At 38.8% G+C, this 22,797-nt stretch overlaps 2 pseudogenes; both read left to right on the forward strand.

Annotated features, from left to right (window-relative positions):
* The first annotated feature begins 2,329 nt into the window (after nt 1-2,329).
* On the forward strand, nt 2,330-4,428 carry LOC111318869 (uncharacterized; annotated as a pseudogene).
* A 7,571-nt stretch (nt 4,429-11,999) lies between these two features.
* On the forward strand, nt 12,000-18,373 carry LOC111341250 (uncharacterized; annotated as a pseudogene).
* The last annotated feature ends 4,424 nt before the right edge of the window (nt 18,374-22,797 follow it).

Consider the following 22,797-nt stretch of genomic DNA (forward strand, 5'->3'; position numbering starts at 1 on the left):
TACGTGTAAGAAATCTCGTGCTCTGAATAATATGACAGTGAAACATAATAAAAAAACAAAAACAAAAAATTAAAATCGGAGCTCGCCTTCTTTTTCTTTATTAGATACCAGAATATCACATCTCCGTCAAGGTTTTAATGCAGAGGGGTTGGTAAGTTTTAATTGGTTATCTTTTTTAAAGCTTATAGCCTCGAATTCTTTTGAGAAACTCATATAAAGATCCGCTAAACTTATATCAAGGTCATCTAAAATTAATGAACATATTTTCACAGATTCTTTGCTCGCACGAACTCAAAGAAGAGCTTATAGTTACGCCAAAATCAGGGAAATAAAAATTGATGTATTGACTACGTGGAAAGGAAACTGTTTGAATTCGAAAAATTGCTTACAATATTTCTCAATTGTCCTGTGGAGATAAGAACCTCTCCTTGGGCACATTATTATTCGCCGGTGTCATATTTAGGATATATCAACAAAGTTGAAATGGTAAATTGGCCACCGTAACGGTTACAAAAGGTTACGTTTCGAGCGGTAGCCCTTCGTCGGAGCGAAGGTGTCATGTTTAGTTGACATTTGTTTTGAACTGAGGAAAACCGACGCAGTAAAATTTGTACACTTCGAAAACATATTGCCGACAGCTGTAAAACATATACCAAACGCTTGTCTTGTAATTTTTAGAACTTGGCATTCGAGGCAAATTTTTTTCGTCATAGCAGCCTTCCTATGTTGTCTAAAGCAATTTTTGCAAGCCTGTTGAGTAAGTTTGTTCAAAACTAATAAAGTAAGAGGGAGTTGTTGAAATGCAGGCAGAGCAATTATGTTTCCAATGATGCAAAAGTAATACTGGCTGCGAATGAGTGAGAACATCAAAACTTCTCATTTGACAGGTGGCTAAGAGATAGACGACATGGATGTCTACCATCAACATATTGAAGTTTTTTATATTCAACAACTCTTTATTGGTGCATTTTCATAATTCATTTAAAATCGATGCACAATGAAGCGACGGGAAGATTTTAAACTTCAGTAGCGGTTTCCCAGGCTTTTTTCTATTTCATTCAACATGTACAGGTCTTATTATAAAGAAATGTAATTAATATGGTTCATGAAAAAAGTCAAACAGAAGAAAGAATTGCTTGAGGTGGGGCAAAAATCAAGTGCTAAATTTGCTCCTTAGAAGCGAAAAAGAAACAGGTTTTCTGTATTTACGACGCCTGCGTAGTACATTTAGCATGCTTGAATCATTTTCGGCTTGAATTTACGACCAAAATGTGAAGCTCTGTGTCGAATATTCTGAAATTGTAAGATTTATAGACAAAATATTCAATTCAACAACACTCAGTTCTTACTATTTAAAGAAGAGTTTCGAAGATCGCAAAGCCTCGCGTTACGTAAAAAAGTTCGGTTTCATTTCTATGGCCATAACTCGTACTGCGTTATTGTTTTCTGTTTAGATATTTACTTTATATCTTGAGCTTCAGTAGATGTATCTCTATCGGAATGAAACACTGAAAAACAATCTTAGTGTGAGTTCTGAAACCACTCGGCTAAGCTAGACGGGAACTTACCAGCTGAAGTTAATCGCACACGTCGTATTATATATTTTTGTCTTTTATGCTTTTTGGGTTTTGGTTTTTTGGTGTTTTTGCTATTTTATTACTCTTATAGTCTTACCTAAATACCTCTTTGGAGGTCTGTTTCCACATGAGGTCAGGGACTCCTGTACAAAATCTCAAATTGAAATCAACCGCCTACCGTCAAAGCCACCCCGACCCCCACCTCCAACCCCCATTCACTATTGACACCGTCATAGTACTACTGTGTGTAAGTAGAACAAACCATAGAAATTGACAATTACTACGAGAACTTGGAGTTGACGAAGATATGAAAAGGATATCTTAAAACAAAGCTATTGCTCTCACAGTTCCGATGCATCGCTGAACGTTGTGTGAATATATAAACTTTTACATAAGCTTAAACGTTTTTCCCTCCATAGAAAATCCAAAGACATTCATCATCGAAGTCAGATGCATGTTTTTTTTTTTCAGTAAAGCCTTTGGCCCCTTTACAACCCAGCCTAAATGAAAGCCCGCATTATTATTAATGCTTCGACACGAGTTTTCTTCGCCAGCGGGAAAGCGTGAGCCTTTGAGGAAGAGAGCCAGCGGCGGTCCACTTGTCACCGATTCGTTTCAAATCTTCCCGGGGAGGAGAAACGCGAGCCAGTCTTGCTCTGCTTATGACGAGGGCCTACTTGGAAGCTATTCACAGGCACTCAGACTACTCTTATTTTTTTTTTACCTTTGCAGTGTCACTCAATCCAAGCCAGATGCTTCCAGTACTGTATCCTCTCTACTTTTTACCTTTGCTCCCTCTGCGCAAGGCCGCTAGTTCGCGGTGTGAGACGGTTGAGCAGTCAGAGGGTGGAAAGGCTCTCAAAGGTCACATCTTTTAAAAAAAAAAAGGTACAACATCCGTACGAGTGTCTGGCGTTTTGCTACAGCGAGCTCACATGTCAAAGCCACAATTACGTTAAAACTGGCCAAATTTGTGAGTTGAATAACAGAACCAAAGAAGCAAGACCCGAAGATTTTGCCCATGATGAAACTAGATTTTACATGCGTCGGTGGAAAAACAGAGGTATGCAAAAAACAACATAGTCTTTGTTAGTATTATCAAATAAATGCGGTAAGTACAAAATAAAAAGTTATTTACATAGTTCCTTCCACTTGCAAAATGATAACTAATTGTTCTTGTTAAGAAAAGATTTTCAGCCATACATCTAATATTTAAATCTTCCATATGACGGTAGCGCACTTTCAGCAACTTTTGATAAGGGAAGGTAGTATTGAAGAGAGGGCGGGAGATATAGACAGAAAGACATAAAGAAGGGGCCAGCTTAAAGCTCATTCAAAGATGGCAAAAGTCTAGTGCATTATCACAATATCACTAGATTAAAATGATATGTGACGAACTCCGCCAGCATTGTTGTGGGACCGAGGTGAAACTCAGGTATATTTGGAACACATTCCGCAGAATGCGCGTGTATTTTATTATATTTAAAGCCTAATTATTATATTAAAGAATAATTGAGTTGGAGAGGAGGGTGGGGAGAGGGCTAAGGGTGGGGTGGGGGTGGGGAGATACTGAGCTAGAAGTCTCCTCTATTCAACAAAGGAAGTTGAGCTCAACGGTGATGAGAGCTTGATGAGGTTGGCCTATGGTATTTCCAAAGATGTTAGCCTCAGAGTAAGCACGTATTAACATTCTAAAAGTTTTACGCAATGAAACTTAACATCTCAGACGTAACCTTATAGCAGTCAAGGAGTTGTTGATTTCGAAACTATATCATGCGATTTGGTAAGACCACATTGGGGTATACCTTGTTGAAATGATCTTTGTTTCGTTAATAGAACGTAAATGGATCTAAACAGTAAATGCCATCGAGCGATAACTATTTCATTGCTCCTTTTTAAAGTCCCTTTAGGTTCCATTCCCGAGATGCCTGTCGAGTCTTGTAGAGAGATCAAAGCCAGCGAACAAGGAATAGCAGTCAGCGGGAGATATTGCCTGGAGCCCCTGGAGACAAAAATGAAGTCCAAGGAATTTCTGGTAACTAAATGATTATTCCTTACTTATAGAAAGTACACGAAAAATGTATTTGGATCATAGGATGTAAGTTTGTATGAGGATCATAATTTCTCTACAGGTTTATTGCGACATGGTATCATTGAATCGGGCTTGTACTCTTCTCGCTCGATTTTCAAACAATGACACTACAAACTGGATGAAGGACTCAGGATACTGGTGGTACGACAGTACTGAAGACGTAGGAGAAACTGCTGATCCGTCCACCAACGTAGACATAATCTCGCCAGCGTTCTGGCTGATCAGTGGCAGTGAGTTTAGGATCACGCGCATTGATAACTCTGGACACACTCCTTTGTTGCAAACAACAGGGAACTGTCTGAGCATGCAAACATTCCGATCAAAAATCACTAGCTACGGTGACTTCAGAAACGGTTTAGTTTGGTCCGATAGAAAATGCTTGGGAAAGTGCAAAGTTCAATATGGTGGACTGTACCTAACAACTGAGGGCTTCGGACAGGCCTCATGCAACGGTGAACTGTAAGCTGCTGATGAGGTCGGCTTCTGGTGTGACTGGGGCTGCAGTGGTTCTGTAATCATGATTGGAGGCGGCGGGGTGGGTTGTTCATCTGCTGACCACGGAATTGGGACAACGGGGGCAAAACTTGCCTCTTTTAAAATCAGGAAAAATACGAGACCAGAATCTGACTTTAGTGATAACGCTTGAGGTAAAATAATTGAAAGTTACTCGTTGAATTTGTGGGTTTGTTAATACATCCGCTGTTGTATGATTCGCTTTAAAGTTTACTCATTTAAGTTCGCGACGCGTGAAATGCCGTTTAAAGTTTACTTGAAGCGTGGAATTTCATTCAAAATTTGTGCGTAAAATACATGCGTTTGTCTTAACCGATAAGTGACCAAGACAGAATTTCTCCTTGCGATATCAATAAAATATCAAGCAGACAAGTAATGAGGATAAGGAAAAAAGAAATTCAGGGGATGTTAGTTGATTCAATACCGAATTCTCCAAACTAACAGCACAAGAATTGTATGGCGACAATAAGAAGAATTACTAGCGAGATCTTGAGAATCTTAGGGTTAAACTGGGTCTAAACTAGAAAATATTTTTCCTGATTCATAAATGTTACCGAATTCATAGATTTTTAGGGTTTATTTATCAGGTTAATAAGCGCTTACACCAGAAGAGTATCCGGATGCACAATCGTTAATATGTGTCAATAAATCTGCAAACACTCCCTAATGAGTGACTACAAAGCTTTTTCTTGCCTCGATTGATGACAACAAAGTCGCACCAAAAAGAGGGATCGAGTCAATCAATATGCAAATCTAAGATGGACAGATGACGAATTTAAACTTGTGCTCGAGGTCCTTCGTGTATATTCTTCCGAAAGGATTGCGAAGGTTAAGAATGGGAGAGTATCAAAAGAAGAGAACTCGTCACGTTGTATGAACCACAAGATGGACTGCCATATGATCTTAGTCTGTTTAGCAGGGAAATGATTGCAAATTTTATAGACCACAGGCAGAAATATCCGAACTCGTTCCTAAAATCGTTTACACGAATAAGCTTTCCGGATTCAAAACGGGTTTCGGGTTCGATGTTCTAACTTTAGGATGGGGGGGGTAGGGGAGGGGCAGGGGGAGGGGAAGGGGATTGATATTATCAACTGATATCAGACTCATTAAACAAGCTGAAGACAACATTCTTTGTTAAACAACAAACATATGAAATACATATATATGAACTGCGGTTATGAAACGTATATGTGCCTGATCCTTCGCAGTAAAGCACTATTTGAGCAATAGTGAAAATCAGACCTGAAAAAAATTCAGGCGTGTACGGGATTCGAACCACTGACCTCTGCGATACTAGTGCAGCGCTCTACCAATTGAACTAACAAGCCAACTGGGAGCAGGCCATCAAATTAATTCGACATAAACCCGTAGATGATAAATCAAACAACAAACATATGAGATACATATATATGAACTGCGGCTATGAAACGTATATGTGCACGATCCTTCGCATTTTTTTCAGGTCTGATTTTCACTATTGCTTAAATAGTGCTTTACTGCGAAGGCATTTGAAGCATATAAATCGTACCTTGAAAAGCTTCTCAAGTTTCAAAAGCGAGCTCTTCGCTTTATCTGTTTCTCTGAGCGAAATCAGCATGCAATTCCTTGATTTATCGACGCCGGTGTCTCACCGTTAAAATTTTTGTTTTATGAGCATTTAGCAAACCTTATGTTTGAAATAAGATACAGTAATGCTCTTGGAAACATTCAAAATCTTTTTCAAGATATCTCTGATATTCATTCTTATAATACTGGATCCTTTGCCTGTAATAACTTTTACACACAAAGTTCCAGACTCTCAATTCAAGTGAATTCATTTTCTAGAATCGGAACAAAAATATGGAGAGAAAAGAAAAGAAAGAAAAGTTTCAAAAAATGCCTTCAAGAGGAAAATAAAACAAACACTTTCTGAGATCCTAGCTTCAGAAGATTGTTATATTGATCCTCCAGAAATCGTTGAAGAAGTTAAGTTGAATTTATCTTCCTCTTCATTGATCAGTTGATATGTATTCAATTCTATCGTTTAATTAATGTAGCAGCAATCTCCCGTTAAGGCTGTCGTCATTTAATATTAACAATATCATTAGTTTATCCGTAGTCTCTAGTCACTGTTGTCAATTCTAGCATTTTTCAGTTCTCTTGTTACTTTTAGCTGTATTTAGTTGTATCTATTTCCTGTAAACATGACCCGCCTAGATAAGCTTAGCTACCCGTGGGCATGTTACTGTTGTTTTATCTCAAAACAAAATAAAATGTATGTATGTATGTATGTATGTATGAATAGATGATAATTATTTCCTTTCGTACAGACCAACTGACGAGATACTCAAATGAGTTTTGGGTGGGTAAGTATTGTTACGTTTAGCAAATAAGTGTCATGATGAGTGATTGATATCAATAATTCTATACATTGATTTAAAAGCGTTAGCTTACTCTATTTCAAACCAGTTTTTTAGAAGAATCGAAAAGAGAAAGGAGTCATTGCACGTAGTCTGTTTATAAATCCGCAAAATGAGTAAAAACATTGAGCAAAGCCTTTTTGTCTTCGACAGGAAGTTGAGAAAACGGCTTACAGCGACAACGATACTTAACAACAGAGTTGACTTTATACTTTAGATATCTTTTCTTTTGATGCTGCTTATGATCACTAAAACAGGTACAAAAAGAGTCCTTAAGGATAGCGAGTGAAGGACGGAAATAACTGCTCGAGGAAAAAAGAAACAAATTCAAGTATTTCGGTACACATCAATTAATCTGACAGCGTCCCTGTAACGGGCGGTGAAGCATTTTTCATGTATCTTGGCCAAATGTGATTGTCTAGCACGTTTCTAGGAAGTGTAGCCTTAAATTGGGGGTACATCTCAGTCAGCAAACTACTGTTAAGCTCCTCGGTTTGACCAACAGCTCCAAAACATCGAAAGGATATTTTTTCAGCTGGTTTTTCGAGGACATGGGAGTTTTGTTTCACTTGTTCCTCGTGTCTGTGGTCCTCCCCCTCGTCCATACGAGATCGGAGATTTCGTTGGTTAGTGGGGGTCTGTGGCAAGCCCTCCCTCTCCCCTCCGCACATTTCGCTCGCTCCGCTCGCCCCAATACCCCCTCCTCTTCCCCAGGGCTTGCTTCGCAGGCTAGACAATTTCTATCCTGCCCAGATGGTAGGTATAAAATCTTGCATTTGTTGATGAGAGACCTTTTTTTTTCTCCTGTAGATTTTTCAGATATGTAATTAACTAAAAACCGAAAGGAAACACATTTGCAAGGACTGAAATTCTCGTAGAAAAGGAGGCCTAACTAACAAAATGGCTACATAACTCATCGTCGTTTTTAAAAATATCCTCGATCCGTTTCTACAAAATGCGAACGTAGGTTTGCAAAGTTTCTAGTTATGAACGGAAAATCTTAGCAATCTGTTAACTGGTAATAGTTTTTGCTGGTTATAATCTCAAACTCTTTTCAGACAAAAGATGTACCAAAGATTTATCAAGGTCCTCCAAAAATAATGAAAATATTTTCGCAAATCCGCGGAAATGTCTGGTGCTCGCACGCAGTCAGGGAAGAGCCTCAGTGTTTATGAAAAGCGTCGCACCCAGAGAAATAATAGTTTAGTTACTAACTGGTTGGAAAGGAATCGTTCTGAATTCGACTAATTGCTTCCCCTGTTTTTTACCTTCTCCTGCGAAATAAGAATCTTTCTTTGGGTACATCATTATTTGCTATTGTCATATTTAGTCATATTTATTTGGCGTTCCATTTCTACACCCCGAAAACACTTGCAAACAGTTGTTAAATATATACCAAAACGGTTGTCCTGTAACTTTTAGAACTCGGCATTCGAGGCATAGAGTTTCCGTTATGGCACTCTTCCTGTGTTATGTATTACGCAATTTTTGGAAGCTTAATGAGGAAGTTTTTCATAGCCAATACCAACAGACAGAAAATTTTTTAAATGCAGACAGAGAAATGATGTTACCTTTTAATAATGCGAAAGGAATACTGACTGCGAATGAATGTGTAACTGTGAACATATTAATATTCGTTATATTTAACAAATCTTTATTTGGAACATTTTCCTAATCCAATTAAAACCGATGCGCAATAAAGCGAAGGGAAGGTTTTTACACTTCAGTAGCGGTTTCCGAGGGTCTATTTGATTTCCTTCACTATGTACACGTTTTATCCAATACAAATTTAATTGGTATGGGTCATGAAAAAAGCAAACTAGAACAAAAACAAAATAAAGATCAAAATGTAAAATTAAAAATCTGGTCGCACTTGGCGCATGCATATCGTGAAATAGATGCAAGCAGGAAGTTTGCAGAGCACGAGAGAAGTATAAGAGTTGCTTCAGGTGAGGCCAAGAGATATTTGAAGATGAAAGCTTTTTAAAGACTCTACGACCACAGATATAAAGATTCACTAAAGTTTTATCATGGTTATCCAGAATGAATAAAATATTTTCGCAAATCCGTTGATATGTCTGTGCTCGCACGCACTCAAGGAAAAGCCTTTGTCAATGAAAAGCCTCGCACTCGGGGAAGTAAAAATTGATGAATTAACTAGTTGGAAAAGAAATGATCTGAATTCAAGTAATTGCCTCTTTTCTTTTTACATTCTCCTGCTGAATAAGAGTCTCTCCTTGGGTATATCATTATTCGCTGGTTTTATGTTTAGTTGAAATCATTTGAGGAAACTCTCGTGGTTAAACTCTAGTACCAGGAAAACATATTCCTGACAGGTGTTAAGCATATACCAACACGCATATCTTGTAGCTTTTATCACTGGGCAGTCGATAGTGACGATAATAATATAATAATAAAGTATTTATATAGCGCTAGTATCCTCAAGGTTCAAAAGCGCTTAACAAGTGCGGCACAATAATAAAATTATAAAAATGCTTTTTTAAAGAAAATTTTCAGTTTCTTTTTAAAAACGGACACTTAGAAGCTGTTCATAATATCGGACTGCAAAGTGTTCCAGAGTGTGGGGGCAGTGGAAGTTATTGTTTGAAGAGATCTACACCATGTTTGCTCATTAGGAATTGCGCGCGCGCTCTGTCATAATAATTTTTAGGATAGGTGAGGAAATTGCGATTTGAAATAATGTACACAAGTTGGGAGTTTATGATTGAAAGGTCTTACCACTTATATTATTAGACTTAAATGGAACTTATTAAGTTTTTTGGGTACGAGTTTTTATCGGAGTTCGGTCTCGTCAAAGTTACACTTTTGTCGTATCATGTTTAACAAATGTGAAGCTATTTGTTCAAGGTGTCCCGCAGAAAGTGAGTGAAATCAGTAATCAACCGCCAACCGTAAATCAAGTTTAGAACACAACCATGTATCATCTGCTAACAAGCTTCGGTAGTGACTTTTTGTTTTCTTTCGGTGATTAGAAAAATAAGCATTAGAGGCTGTTTATAATTGAGAAAGCCTTCTCAGCCTAGAATCTTTTGTTAACAAAAAAATGACAAGACCTGAGAAGACAGGCCATCTGGCAAATGACTTACCCCCCTACAACCCCTTAACCCGCAAAACAGTCTAATTCAGTCAAAACTCAAACAAAGAACAAAACAAAATCAAAAAATGGAAATAGTGTCTCGCGATAAGTTTTGAAACAATAGCCAATAATATGTGGCACTACCTCCTCCCACCCCAGAAAACGGCTTCACATTAAGTAACAAATACTGTTTTCAGCTCCTTGTATAGATATGCGAGAAAACTGCATCTTTGGAATACCAAGTCATAAAACAGTTAAGAAATATAGCAATAATTTCTTAAAAATCCTGGGCAAATACAGGCGCAAAAAAAAGTTTCTTTCCAAAAGAATACCCGAATGAACACAAATTTGTGTCTAGTTATTTGTACTTCGGCACGAGCGTTTCGTATGAGGCCTTGAGCAATACGAGTCAGCGACGGCAAACCACTCGCCGATTTGTTACAAATCTTCTTCTTCGGGGGTCTTGCGCTTCTTATGATGGAGGTATACTCGGTAGTTATTTACAAGTACTTGTCAAAGCTACAATTACGTCAAAACTGGCCAAATTTGTGGGTTGAATAACAGAACCAAAGAGGCAAGACCTGAAGATTTTGTCGAAGACAAAATCTTCATTTTACATGCCACGGTGGAGAAACAGAGGTATGGATGAAAAACACTTAGTGTTTATCAGTATTGTTGTATTAAAGACTAGTACAAAAATGAAAAAAATGTAACTATATTATGCGATTTGATAGAGAATATACCTTGTTGAAATTAATGATCTTTTCTTGGTCAATAGAAGGTAGGTTGATCCAGACGGTAATTGTTATCGAACGATAACCATTCTATTGCTTCTTTTGCCAAGTCTCTTTAGGTTCCATTCCCGAGATTCCTACTGAGTCATGTGGAGAGAAATGCAAATTAAGTTAGACAAATAGCGAAGTTGAACTTCTGCTTGTAGTTGTTCGTGCATATTCCTCCCAAAAGTATCACGAAGATTTGGAATGGGAGAGAATCAAAAAAAGATATCAGGGAGACTTCTTCATGTTGTATGAACAACAGAATGGATTTTGATACGATCTTAAGCTGTTCAACTGCGAAAGAATAGCAAACTATGATGACCGTAGGAAATGTACTCAGATTCGTTTCTCAAATCGTTTACACCAATAAGCTCACTGGATTCAAAACGGTTTTCGGATTTAATGTTTATCGGGCGCGAATGTCGAACTACTTAGATACTCTGAAAAAAGCCGATAGGTATCACCGGAAAAATAGGGTCAAAATTGGGTTCAGATGGAAATTCTATTGTTACACTCTCACTCACTAACTCACTCACTCATCTGGACAATATATGTAACACGCCCCTTTTAGAAGGCAGTTGCCAGCCACAACAAAGTTGATGGGAAGGCGCATCCCCTATAATTTTTGTTGAATCAGGTCATGAATCACGCGCAGTGTATAGTATATCAAAGATGAAAAACTAATTGTGGAATTGTGGTCATTACAGACATAATATTTTGCTTAAAAATACGAGCAAAGAAGCTAAAAACGTTAGTTAGAAAAAAGCGAGGATACAGCCATGCCGATCTGCAAGAATTTGTGCAATGTCGTCTGGGATCTAGCTTATGAAACACAATGAACAGGACCTCCTTTTGCAGATAATTTCCTGTCATTTATGATTTTATGCTTTATCTGACCGTAACTTTCTTGAGCAATAAACTCAACAATTCCTTGTGACCAACAAATCCAGCTAAACAAATCATGGAAAGGAAAGATTGCAGCAGTTGCGAGCATTTCGACGGATTTTCAGCCCTGATTTCTTTTCCAGAATACCAGGGCGACACATCAAGTTGCATGCGTTATTAGCCAAGCGTGAGGTCAAGATAGCTGGATATTGGCCGGGTTCCTTTTTCGCAAAGGACGAGGCCTACATCCAGCCATCTTGACAGAACAAGCTTAGTTAATAAAGGATCTAATTCATTGCAGAAATATTTCGCTATATCAAGAATTAAGAATGACTTGTCTAGTTTGGGAGCCATGAAAGAAAGCCAACTGTGCTTGTAGCACAACAAAATCACGAGAATCGTTTCCGTTTTATTTGTTTGAACTATCTTCTACCGTGGTTTCCGTTTCCATCGCCGACACTGTCCAAAATCCATGAACGTAGCTCTAATTCAATTTTTTTTTTTTCATGCGCGGAATCAATGGGGGCATCCCCAGCCCATCTTGCCCGCTCGGGTAGCCAATCAGAACATAGAATTCGCCTCATCTTGCCCACGGGCGCTGCGAACGATGTAATAAGTTTGGAGTACAACCAGCACAGAAAGTCTGTGGGTAATATGGCCAAGTATGGAATACCAGAGGAGATCGTGGAGATAGTAAGAGTATTTTATGACGACTTCAAGTGTGCTGTAGAGGATCAGGAGGAAACTTGTGAGTGGTTTGATATTGAAAATGGTGTAAAACAAGGATGTAGTATGTCGGGATTTTTGTTCTTGATTGTTATGGATTGGGTAATGCGAAGAGCAGTTGGCAGTGGTAAAAGTGATATTAGATAGAAGTTTACTTCGAAACTGGATGACTTGGACTTTGCGGACGATATAGTCCTGCTCTCATCTACCAAGGAGCAGATTCAGGATAAAACAACAGGGCTGGATAAAGGGGCCAGACAGGTGGGACTCGAAATCAACAAAGAAAAGACACGCGATGAGGATCAATGCAAAGAAGATGAACAAAGGAGAAGATGAAGCAGTGAATGTATTCCATAATAGGTGCCTACGAATGACCCTTAGAATGCAGAATGATTGGACATATTGTTAGGAAAGATCGTAATAATGATTGCAATGTTGCTATGAGCTGGGCGCCAGAAGGTAAAAGGAGAAGGGGAAGACCAAAAACATTTGAACTTGGAGACGTACGGTAGGGAAACAAAGGAAAGAGGCAGGTTGGAGGTCCTGGGAGGTGCGGACCGCAGCAACCAATCGAGAGGAGTGGGAAAGCTCTGTGAACGCCCTATGTGCCACGAGGCATGAAATTGATTGATGATGATAAATACCAGCTATCCAGCGAATTTCTTCTAATGCAAATTAATTTTATTTCGGCGAGTTGATTTTGGCTTCGAGAGGGAAAAAAATTAAGAGATAGCAGCTACTCCAATCTTTGCTTTTCATGAAACAGGAAGGCATTTTAAAAGACAAAATTCTCATGTATTTTCGTTGTAGACATACCTGCACGCTTGGGGCAATCAGTAACACTGTTGCTGTATAACATTTCCACTAATATGCTTTTTTTATGACGCCGTGTTTTATTAAATTGTGTTTTAAAATTTCTGAGGAAATTTGATCAGAAAACCACAGAGATATCGATTTAAATCTTAAAAAAAAAAAACAAAACTAAAGGCTTTTTTATTCGCTTGCATTTTCACAGAGTTTAGCTAATAATATTTGTCATTTGATGCTGCTTCTAATTACTGAAACAAGTACAAAGGGAGTTCTTAGGGAAAGCGAGTAAAAGAAAGATATAACCTCCTGAGGAAAAAACTAACAAAATAAACTTCTTCAGTACATATCAATTAACCTCGGCGTCTCTGTGACGTGCGGGAAAACATCTTTCACATATCCAAATTTGATTGGCTGACACGTTTCTGGGAAGTGTAGCCTTAAATTGGTGGCACATCTCAGTCAACAAACTGCTGTTAAGCTCCTCGGTTTGCTTGACAAATCCAAAACATCGAAAGGATTACTTTTCAGCTGACTTTGTGCAGACATGGGGGTTTTTCTTTACTTGTTCCTTATCAATGTGATTCTTCTCCCCGGACAATTTCAATCCCGCCCAGATGGTATGTTTTTAAAGTTTGCATTTGTTGATAAGATACCTTTCATTTTTTTCCCTTAGTTTCTCATCGGAACACTATATCAAAAACAAAATAAAACGTACATTTTCCAGGACTGAAATTCCCGTATATAGAGGCCTACGTAACGAGATGCGTACTGAGACTCATTGCCATGTTAATGCGTTGTTATCTTTCGTTCATTCAGAATTATTCTAAGTTTCTTTTTTACAATACGCGAAAGTGCGTTTCAGTTGCAAAGTTTATAGTTGTGACTGAACAATATCCGCAGTTACTTAATTGGTTATCTTTTTAAAAGCACATAGCCTCAAATTCTTTTGAGAAACTGAGTAAAGATCCACTAGTTTTATCCAAGTCATCGAAAATAAATGATCATATTTTCGAAAATTCCGTATAAATGTCTGCTTGCACTAACTCAATGAAGAGCCTAGAGCTAGCCTCGCACTCAAGAAAATAAAAAAATGATGTACTGACTAGCTGGAAAGGGAAATGTTTGGACTCGAAAAATTGTCCCCCATCCTCTTAGATTCTCTTGTGGAATAAGAACTTCTCTTTGAGTAGGAAATTACTCACTGGTGTTATATTTATTTGAAATTTGGTTTGAATTGAAGAAAACATGCGTAGTAAAGTTTATACACCTCGAAAACATATTGCAGACAGGTGTTAAACGTACACCAAACGCTTGTCTTGTAATTTTTAGAACGCGGCAGTCAGTGCATATTACTTTCGTCATAGTACCCTTCCTGTATTATGTATTACGCAGTTTTTGGAAGCCTAATAAGTAAGTTTTTTCAAAGCTAATAAAATCAGCCGGAGAGAAAATTGTTGAAATGAAGGCAGAGGAACTATGTTTCCAATAATACAGAGGGGATATTGGCTGCGAATGAACAGGAACATGAAAACTTCTCACTTGACAGGTGGCTAAGAGATAGACGACATAAATGTCTAAGCATTAACATATTAAATTTGGTTATATTTGACAACGCTTTATCGATGCATTTCATAATTCAACTGAAATCGATGCACGATAAAGCGACGGGAAGATTTTAAACTTCTGTAGAAGTTTCCAAGGTTTTTTTTTTTCATTTTATTCAGCATGTACACGTTTTATCAAAAACAAATGTAATTAATATGGACCATGATAAAAAAATAAAACAGAAGAAAGATAAAAGGCAAAATGTAAAATGAAGAAATTTTTCGTGCTTGGTGCGACCATATCGTGAAATGGATGCAAGCAGTAGGAGGTTTGTAGAGCACGAGAGTTGCATAAGTTAGTGTTTTGAGGAGTTTTGAAACCAATCAGCTAAGCTAGACTGAATTTACCAGCTGAGTTTGATCGCACACGTCTTATTATATATTTTTATCTTTTTTTCTTTTTTTTCTTTTATTGTTATAGTCTTACTTAATTGCCTTTTTGGTGGTCTGTTTCCACATGGGGTCCAGGACTCCTGTACAAAATCACAAAATGAAATCAACCGCCTACTAGTCAAAGCCACCCCCACCTCGGACCCCCCATCGACCACTGACACCTTCAAAGCAACTCTGTGTGTAAGTAGAACAAACCGCAGAAAGTGACAATTACCACGAAAATTAGGAGATGACAACGGTATTAAAAGGATATCTCATATTACAAGGCTGTTGCTCTCACAGTTCCGATACATCGCTGATCGCTGTGCGAATGAATAAACATTTAAATACGCTTAAACATTTCTCATCCAAAAAAAGGCCAAAACATTTATCACCAAAGTCAGATACCCCGTTCGTTTTCAGTAAAGGTCTCTTCCTAGCAAGAGGAACGCGAGTCAGCAGCGGTTTATCTTTCCCCGATTCGTTTTAAATCTTCAAGGGGAGGAGAGATGCTGCCAGTCTTTAAGGCTGTAACCAGACTTCAGGAAAAGACGAGGCAATTTTCGAGCGCCGAGGGCGCGAGCCGCTATGGGGGGTCTGGGGGCATGCCCCCCAGAAAATTTTGAAATCTAGAGGTTCAGAAATGCTCTTTAAAGGACTTTTCGTGGCATTTTTCTTCAGAAAGGTCAATCTTCAAGAAAAAAAAAATTAAAAAAGGGCCAAAATCAAGACGAGGCAATTGCCTCGTCTTGCCTCATGCTAGCTACGGCCTTCAAGTCTTGCACTGCTTATGGTGAAGACCTACTTACAAGCTATTCACAGGCACTTAGACTAATTTTTTTTATATTATCTTTGCAGTATATCTCGATTCAAGGCAGATGTTTCTGGTACACTATCCTCTCTGCTTTTTACCTTTCCTTCCTCTGTGCATGACCGCTAGTCCGCAGTGTGAGCCCTCTCAGCATTCAGAGAATGGAAAGGCTCTCAAAGGTCACATCTTTAAAAGAAAACGAGTACAGGATCCGTACGAATGTCGGGTGTTTTGCTACAGCGAGCTCACTTGTCAAAGCTACAATTACGTCAAAACTGATCAAATTTGTGAGTTGAATAACAGAACCAAAGAAGCAAGACCTGAAGATTTTGTCCAAGATTTAACTAGATTTTACATGCGAAGGTGGAAAAACAGAGGTATGAATGCAAAAAGCAACATAGTCTTAAAAAGTATTATTATATAAAAAGTAAGTACAAAAGAAAAACTTATCTACGTAACTACTTTCAGTTCTTGAACAATCAAAACTTATTGGTCCTGTTAGGTAAAAGTTTTCAGCCATATATCTAGAATTTAAATATTCCATCTGATGTAGTGCACTTTAATCAACTTTTGATAAAAAGTAGGGTTGGAGAAAGGGCGAGAGAGGTAGAGAGAAAGACATAAAGAAGGGGTCTGCTTAAAGCTCATCCAAAGATGGCAAAGTTTTATTAGTCGATTACAATATAACTAGATTGAAATGATAAATGACGGATTCCGTCAGCGTGGTTGCGGGACCGATGTGAAACCCGGATATATTTGCAACACAATTCGCAGAATTCTTGTGCAGTTTCTTATAATAAAGCCTCAGATTATCTGAGGTAGGGAGGGATGGGCAAAGGGTGAGGGTTAAGGGTGGTGAGGGAGGGGGAGAGGCTCAGCTACAAGTCCCCCCTATTCAACCAGGGAGGTTGGGCCTAAGAGGGATGAGAACTTGATGGAAGTGGTCTACGTTATTTTTAAAGATGTTAGCTTCAGAGTGAGGACGTATCAACATTCTACCAGTTTTATCAAGTAAAACTTGACATATCAGACGTAACCTCATAGCAGCCAAGGAGTTGTTGACTTCGAAACTATATTATGCATACTGATGTGACCACATTGGGGTATACCTTGTTGAAATGATCCTTGACTGGTTAATAAATGTAAGTGGATCAAGAAGGTAATTGCCATCGAACGATAACCATTTTATTGCTCCTTTTGCTACGTCTCTTTAGGCTCTATTCCTGAGATGCCCGCCGAGTCTTGTGAAGAGATCAAAGCCAGTGAACAATGGATGGCAGTCAGCGGTAGATATTGGTTGGAGTCCGTGGAGACAAAAATGAAGTTCAAGAAATTTCTGGTAACCAAATGATCACTCTTTACTTATAGAAAATACACGAAGAATATATTTGGATCATAGGATGCAAGTTTGTATGAGGATCATAATTTCTCTACAGGTTTATTGCCACATAGTATCATTGGATCGGGCCTGGACTCTTCTCGCTCGATTCTCAAACAGTGACACCAAAAACTGGATGAATGACTCAGGATACTGGTGGTACGACAGTACAAAAGCTGCAGGAGAAACTGCTGATCCGTCCATCAACGTGGATATGATCTCGCCAGCCTTCTGGCTAGTCAGCGGCAGTGAGTTTAAGATCACGCGCAGTGATGACTTTGGAGACACTCCTTTGTTGCAGACAACAGGGAACTGTCTCAGCGGGCAGACATTCCGCTCCAAAATCACTAGCTACGGTAACTTCAGAAACGGTTCAGTTTGGTCCGATACAAAGTGCCTGGGAAAATGCAAAGTTCAATATGGTGGACAGTACCTAACAACTGAGGGCTTTGGACAAGCTTCATGCAGCGGTGACCTGGTGTGGCTGGGACTGGAGCGGTTCTGTGATCATGATTGGAGGAGGGGGTGAAAATTGTTCAAACACCGACCACGGAATTGGAATAACGGTGGCGAAACTTCCCTCTTTTAAAATGATGGAAGATAACAGAAAGGAAGCTGACTTTGGTAACAACGGATGGGGTTTCAAAACTAAAAATTGCTCATTGAATTTGTGGATTCATTAATGAAAACGTTAGAAAACAGCACGCATACAGCCATGCTAATTTGTAAGAATGTTTGCAATGTCCTTTGGGATCTAGTACGTGGAACACAATGAACAGGCCCTCCTTCTGCAAATTATTTTCTGTCATTTATGTTTTATCTGACCGTAACTTTCTTGAGCAACAAGCTTAACAATTCCTTGTGACCATTAAATCGAACTAGACAAACCCGGCTTGATGCATTGCGTGACGTGATTATGCTTATTTATTTCCCTGTTCTGTGACTCCTTTCGCGGGTGCATAAAAGTGAAAGAGGCTGTGAAACCAACAACTAGTTAACACAACAAGCTAGAATCAAAAGTTACTTTTTCATGGAAAGGAAAGATTGTAGTAGCTGCGAGCTTTTCCACGGAGTTTCAGCCCTGGTTTCATTCCTAGAATGCCAGGACGACGTATCGAGTTATAAAAGTTATTAGGTAATTTAGTTACATCAAGTAAGTTGAAATTGTAAATTGGCCGCCTTAAAGAGTTAATATAAAAAGCTGACGTTTCGAGCGTTAGCCCTTCGTCAGAGCGAATGGAAGAATTGTAGTAGTGGTGGGTCTGTATGCAGAGAAAGGAGCTACGTTATTAGTGGGAACATGGTAAGAAGAAAGTTACGAATAAATTAGTAGAATGAAAAGCGTTGATACCTGTGAGATTAAGAGTGCCGATTTGAAAGATCAACTTTTGTTCAAGAGTTTTGCAGCTTTCTGAGCTACCTAAATGTAAGGAAAGGCCGCAGATTACCATATGCCTTTTAGAACGATTAGGTAGGTTAAAGTGTCTAGTGACTGGTTTTGATGCATCCTCCTCGTTCCCTTCTATGTCGCGATGATGTTCTCGGAGTTGGTCACCTAGTCGTCTTCCTGTTTCAACGATATATATCGTTTTGCAATAAGTGCACGTTATGCAATACATGACGGTCACAGAGGTTTACGTGAAAGGATCAGTGATCTTTAAAGATCGTTTGGGTCCCGATATTTTCTCAGCGTTGTGAATGAAAGGACAAGTTTTGCATCGTGCGCGAATGCCTTTAAAAGTGCCAGGTTGGTCATTAGTATGTTTCTGTCGCGTTTAAATAAAATGAGTGGAAGTTGCGAAAAGATAATACCAGTCTATGGATCGTTTTGAAGTAATTGAAAATTTTTAAGAATAATGGGTTTAACTGAGTGGTTGTGAGGGTGAAATGTGAGAGTGAATAGAGTGCGGTCGGAATTTTCCTTCTGTGACGTTTGTAGTGCTGACAGTCGATCGATAGGTTGCAATTGGGCGCGGTGGTGACCCGCTTGAACAACAGAAACAGGGTAGCCATGTTTTCAAAAAACTGGCTCATTGAATCTGATTTGCGGAAAAAATCAGTCATCACTATATACAAGATGAAGTATTAGAAACTGAGAAAAGGGAACGGAATTCTTGAAATGAGATGGATGTGAATACGGATACAACAAGTAACTATCTGAGTCTGTAGGTTTGTAATACACACTATTGCATAGACCTTTCCCTTCAATTGAAACTTTGATGTCTCAAAATCATAAAGAATTGTCGGAAATTTTCCAGGTATATATATTTGAGAGCCGGGTGAAAGGAATTGACTGCGGTTATGAATCGAGTTAGCTTCCCTCTGGTAGAGGAGGTAGCGTCGACAGACAGTTGTCAGTGTAGCGGCCGCAGAGTTCAGGTTTGAGGCCGTTGTATTGGCTGAAAAATTGGTCTTCGACAAACCTACAAACAGATTGGCATAGCTGGGTCCCATTTTGGTACCCATGGCTACGCCATGGGCTTGTTTAAAGAAGTTGTCTCCGTATGAAAAACAAGCGTGATGTCAAGATGGCTGGATATTAGCCGAATTAATTTTTCGCCAAGAACGAGGCTGATATCCAGCCATCGTGACCGAACAAGCTGGGCTGGTAAAGGATTTATTTCGTCGCAGAAAGATTTTGCTATAATAACTGGCTTTGCACGGACCTGGGAGTTTTTGTCCACTTGTTCCTTATCTCTGTGGCTCTTCTCCGCAGACAATTTCAGTCTTGCCTAGATGGTATGTTTTAAACCTTGCATTTGTTGATAAGAAACCTTTATTTTCTGTTCTTGACTTCTTAGCCAAGCAATATATTAGAAACAAAAGGGAACGCAGGTTTTTTGTATTTAGAGGCCTAATTAACGAAATGGCCACTGAAACTCAACGACCATTTCCATGCGCTGTTATGTCTAGTTCATTCAAAACTATTCTAATTTTTTTTTTTCACAAAATGCGAATGTGTATATGCAAAGTTTTTAGTTATGACCGAACAATATCCGCATTTACTTAATTGGCCATCTGTTTTATTGCGTGGAATTCTTTTGAGAAACTCAAGTAAAGATACACTAAAGTTTTATCAAGGTCATCTAAAATTAATGAACATATTTTCGCAATAAAGTTTTCTATGTCTGGTGCTCGCACGAACGAGATATGCCGAACTCTTGTCTTGTAATTTTTGAAACTCGGCATTTGAGGCATATTGTTTTCGTCATAGCAGCCTTTTTGGAATTTTTGGAAGCCCATCTGGCAAGTTTTTTTCAACGCTAATAAAATCGGAGAGAAAATTGTTGAAATGCAGGCAGAACAATTATGTTTCCAACACTACGGAAGGAATATTAGCAGGGAATGAGCGGCAACATTAAAACGTCTCATTTGACAGGTGGCTAAGAGATAGACGACATGTCTAAACGGTTAGCTCTGAACATATTGAAGTTGATTAAACTTAAGAACGCTTTGTCGGTGCATTTTCATAATTCACGATCAATTGAAATCGATGTACAATGAAACGACGCCGAGGGGAGGATTTTAAACTCCAGTAGCGGTTTGCAAGGTTTTTTTTTCTTATTCAACATGTACGCGTTTGATGAAAAACAAATTCAATGCTATTGATACGGGATCACGAAAAAAGTAAAACATAACAAAGATAAGAAGCAGAATAAAGAAAACTTTTTTGGACGAGAAGTCGAGAGGACCGCTCTTAGCAGGAAAAGCACGCAAAAAGCCATTTGCAACATTTGTGCGCGTGTATGAGCTCTTTGTGATATTTTGAGTTACCCGCACTTGTAGCTTTGGTATCACCCGCTCTTCCTTTCGTCCTCAGGGGGGGGGGGGGGGACGCACGTGACCCCTTGTACTTGCGTTTTAACCGAGCAGTCACGTCATTATCGTAAGTGATTCCTGTTTCGTGAAGAGCCTATGACGCGGCACCGCACTGATCATTTACCCATCCAAAGGAACAAAGCGCCATCGTAAAATTATCCTGAAACTTTTTATCGCTACAATATTAATACTTGATAAGGACAAAGACATTTGCGCACGAATAGGGGGAGGAATAGAAACTCGGTGTAGTCATAATATTCTCACTTCCAAAATGGCGGGCCCTACTGGCATCATCTTGTCTCGTGTGGAATTTCGTTGTTAATGGTGCCACATAGAGCTTAATAATCCCATAAAAGAAAGAGTCATATCTCAAAAAGCACCCATAGCTCATTCATGCAGTTTCCAATAACTGATAATTACAAGATGTAAACTGACCAGTAAGTAGTTTACACAGAGCTGTGAGTGGAATGTTTTCTTTTTATTATTTGCAAACTATAAAGATAGGATTTTGATATCTTGCATCCCCTACTGGTGAGCTTTAGAGTTTTCTTTACAGATTGAAGGTCAACCATCGGCCATGTTCCGTTTTAAGTTTTATCAATCTTTAAACTTTGACGACTAGCGAGTCACTCCCTTGGGGAGGTTAATCTACGAGGAGGGGGTGGGGGGAGAGAGAAGGGGTGGAGGAGATTTCTTTGCAGATTAAAGGTTCAACCATCGGCCGTTTTCCGGCTTAAGTGTTATTACCTTTTAGCCTTTAATTAACACCATTAATTAATATCGCACGCTTTAAACAAACTGAATAGGACAACATTCCTTGCGTTAGGGAATTTTAAGGTACAATTACATTTCTTTACTTGAATAAACTTTTTTACGGAATCATGCCCTTCGGGGAAGTTAATCTACAAGTTTAAATAGCAACGCGCAGCTTCATCTGTTTGATGAATAGATGATAATTGTTTCCTTTCGCAGAGAACAACTGACGGGATACTCAAATTATTTTTCTGTTAGCCTGCAGAGTAGGCGTAATTTGGGCGAGCGAGCACTGAGTATTTTCATAGCGAAAAATGGCCGCCATATTTGATTTTAATGGCAGCGGAACGCGGTGAGAGAAAGAAATTTGTACCGTGGAGGTGACTTACCGTCAACTATAAAGTCAACTCGCCCAAATAAGACGCCTGGTCCGCAGGTTAGTTTCGTTGGGCAAATATTGTTTCGTTCAACAAATAGGCGTCGCCCTTTCATGACAGATTTATTCGATTACAAGATTAGTGACTGACATTAATTTTATACATTGAGTTAAAAGCTTTACCTTATTATATTTCAAACCAGTTTCTCAGAGGAATTGAAGAGGAAGAAGTCATTTCATGTAGTCTGTTTATAAATCCGCTCACCTGAATTGTAAACCTGTTAAGTGAGGCTGTTTTAACAGCCAGCAACGTACGTTATAGTTTACAATCACGTTTTCTGTATTTAGCTGCGAGATAAAGACTTGATTTGCGTTTGTTCTGTTTGCGAATGATAAATGTATCTCTTTTGCATCGACTAATTATTAAAGCCTGTCTCAATATCATGCGGTTTGTGGCGATCGTCTGAGGTAAGCAGTTCTAATAAGGGAACAGGTGTTACGTCTTATAAGATAACTATCGCTGAATGAGACTCAAGAATTACAAAATTATTAAAAGATCATGGGTGACAGAGATGGAAGCTTTTGGTTCAGGCCTTGGGATGTGTCAGTTTCACTGACACTCAAAATTAACCGTTGAAAACTAAGCTTAGAAATCGATAACGTTTAGATAAAAAAACACGGGATAATAAAACGTTTAGACTAACTAAACATTGCAAATCTTTTTTTTTTTTTCATGTGCAAACTTTCATGAAATAAAAACCGTTGGACAAAACACTTGTCCCTCAGTGCGAGAGTCATGTTTC

Source organism: Stylophora pistillata, chromosome 2, assembly GCF_964205215.1.
Source record: "Stylophora pistillata chromosome 2, jaStyPist1.2, whole genome shotgun sequence".
NCBI classification, from domain to species: Eukaryota; Metazoa; Cnidaria; class Anthozoa; order Scleractinia; family Pocilloporidae; genus Stylophora; species Stylophora pistillata.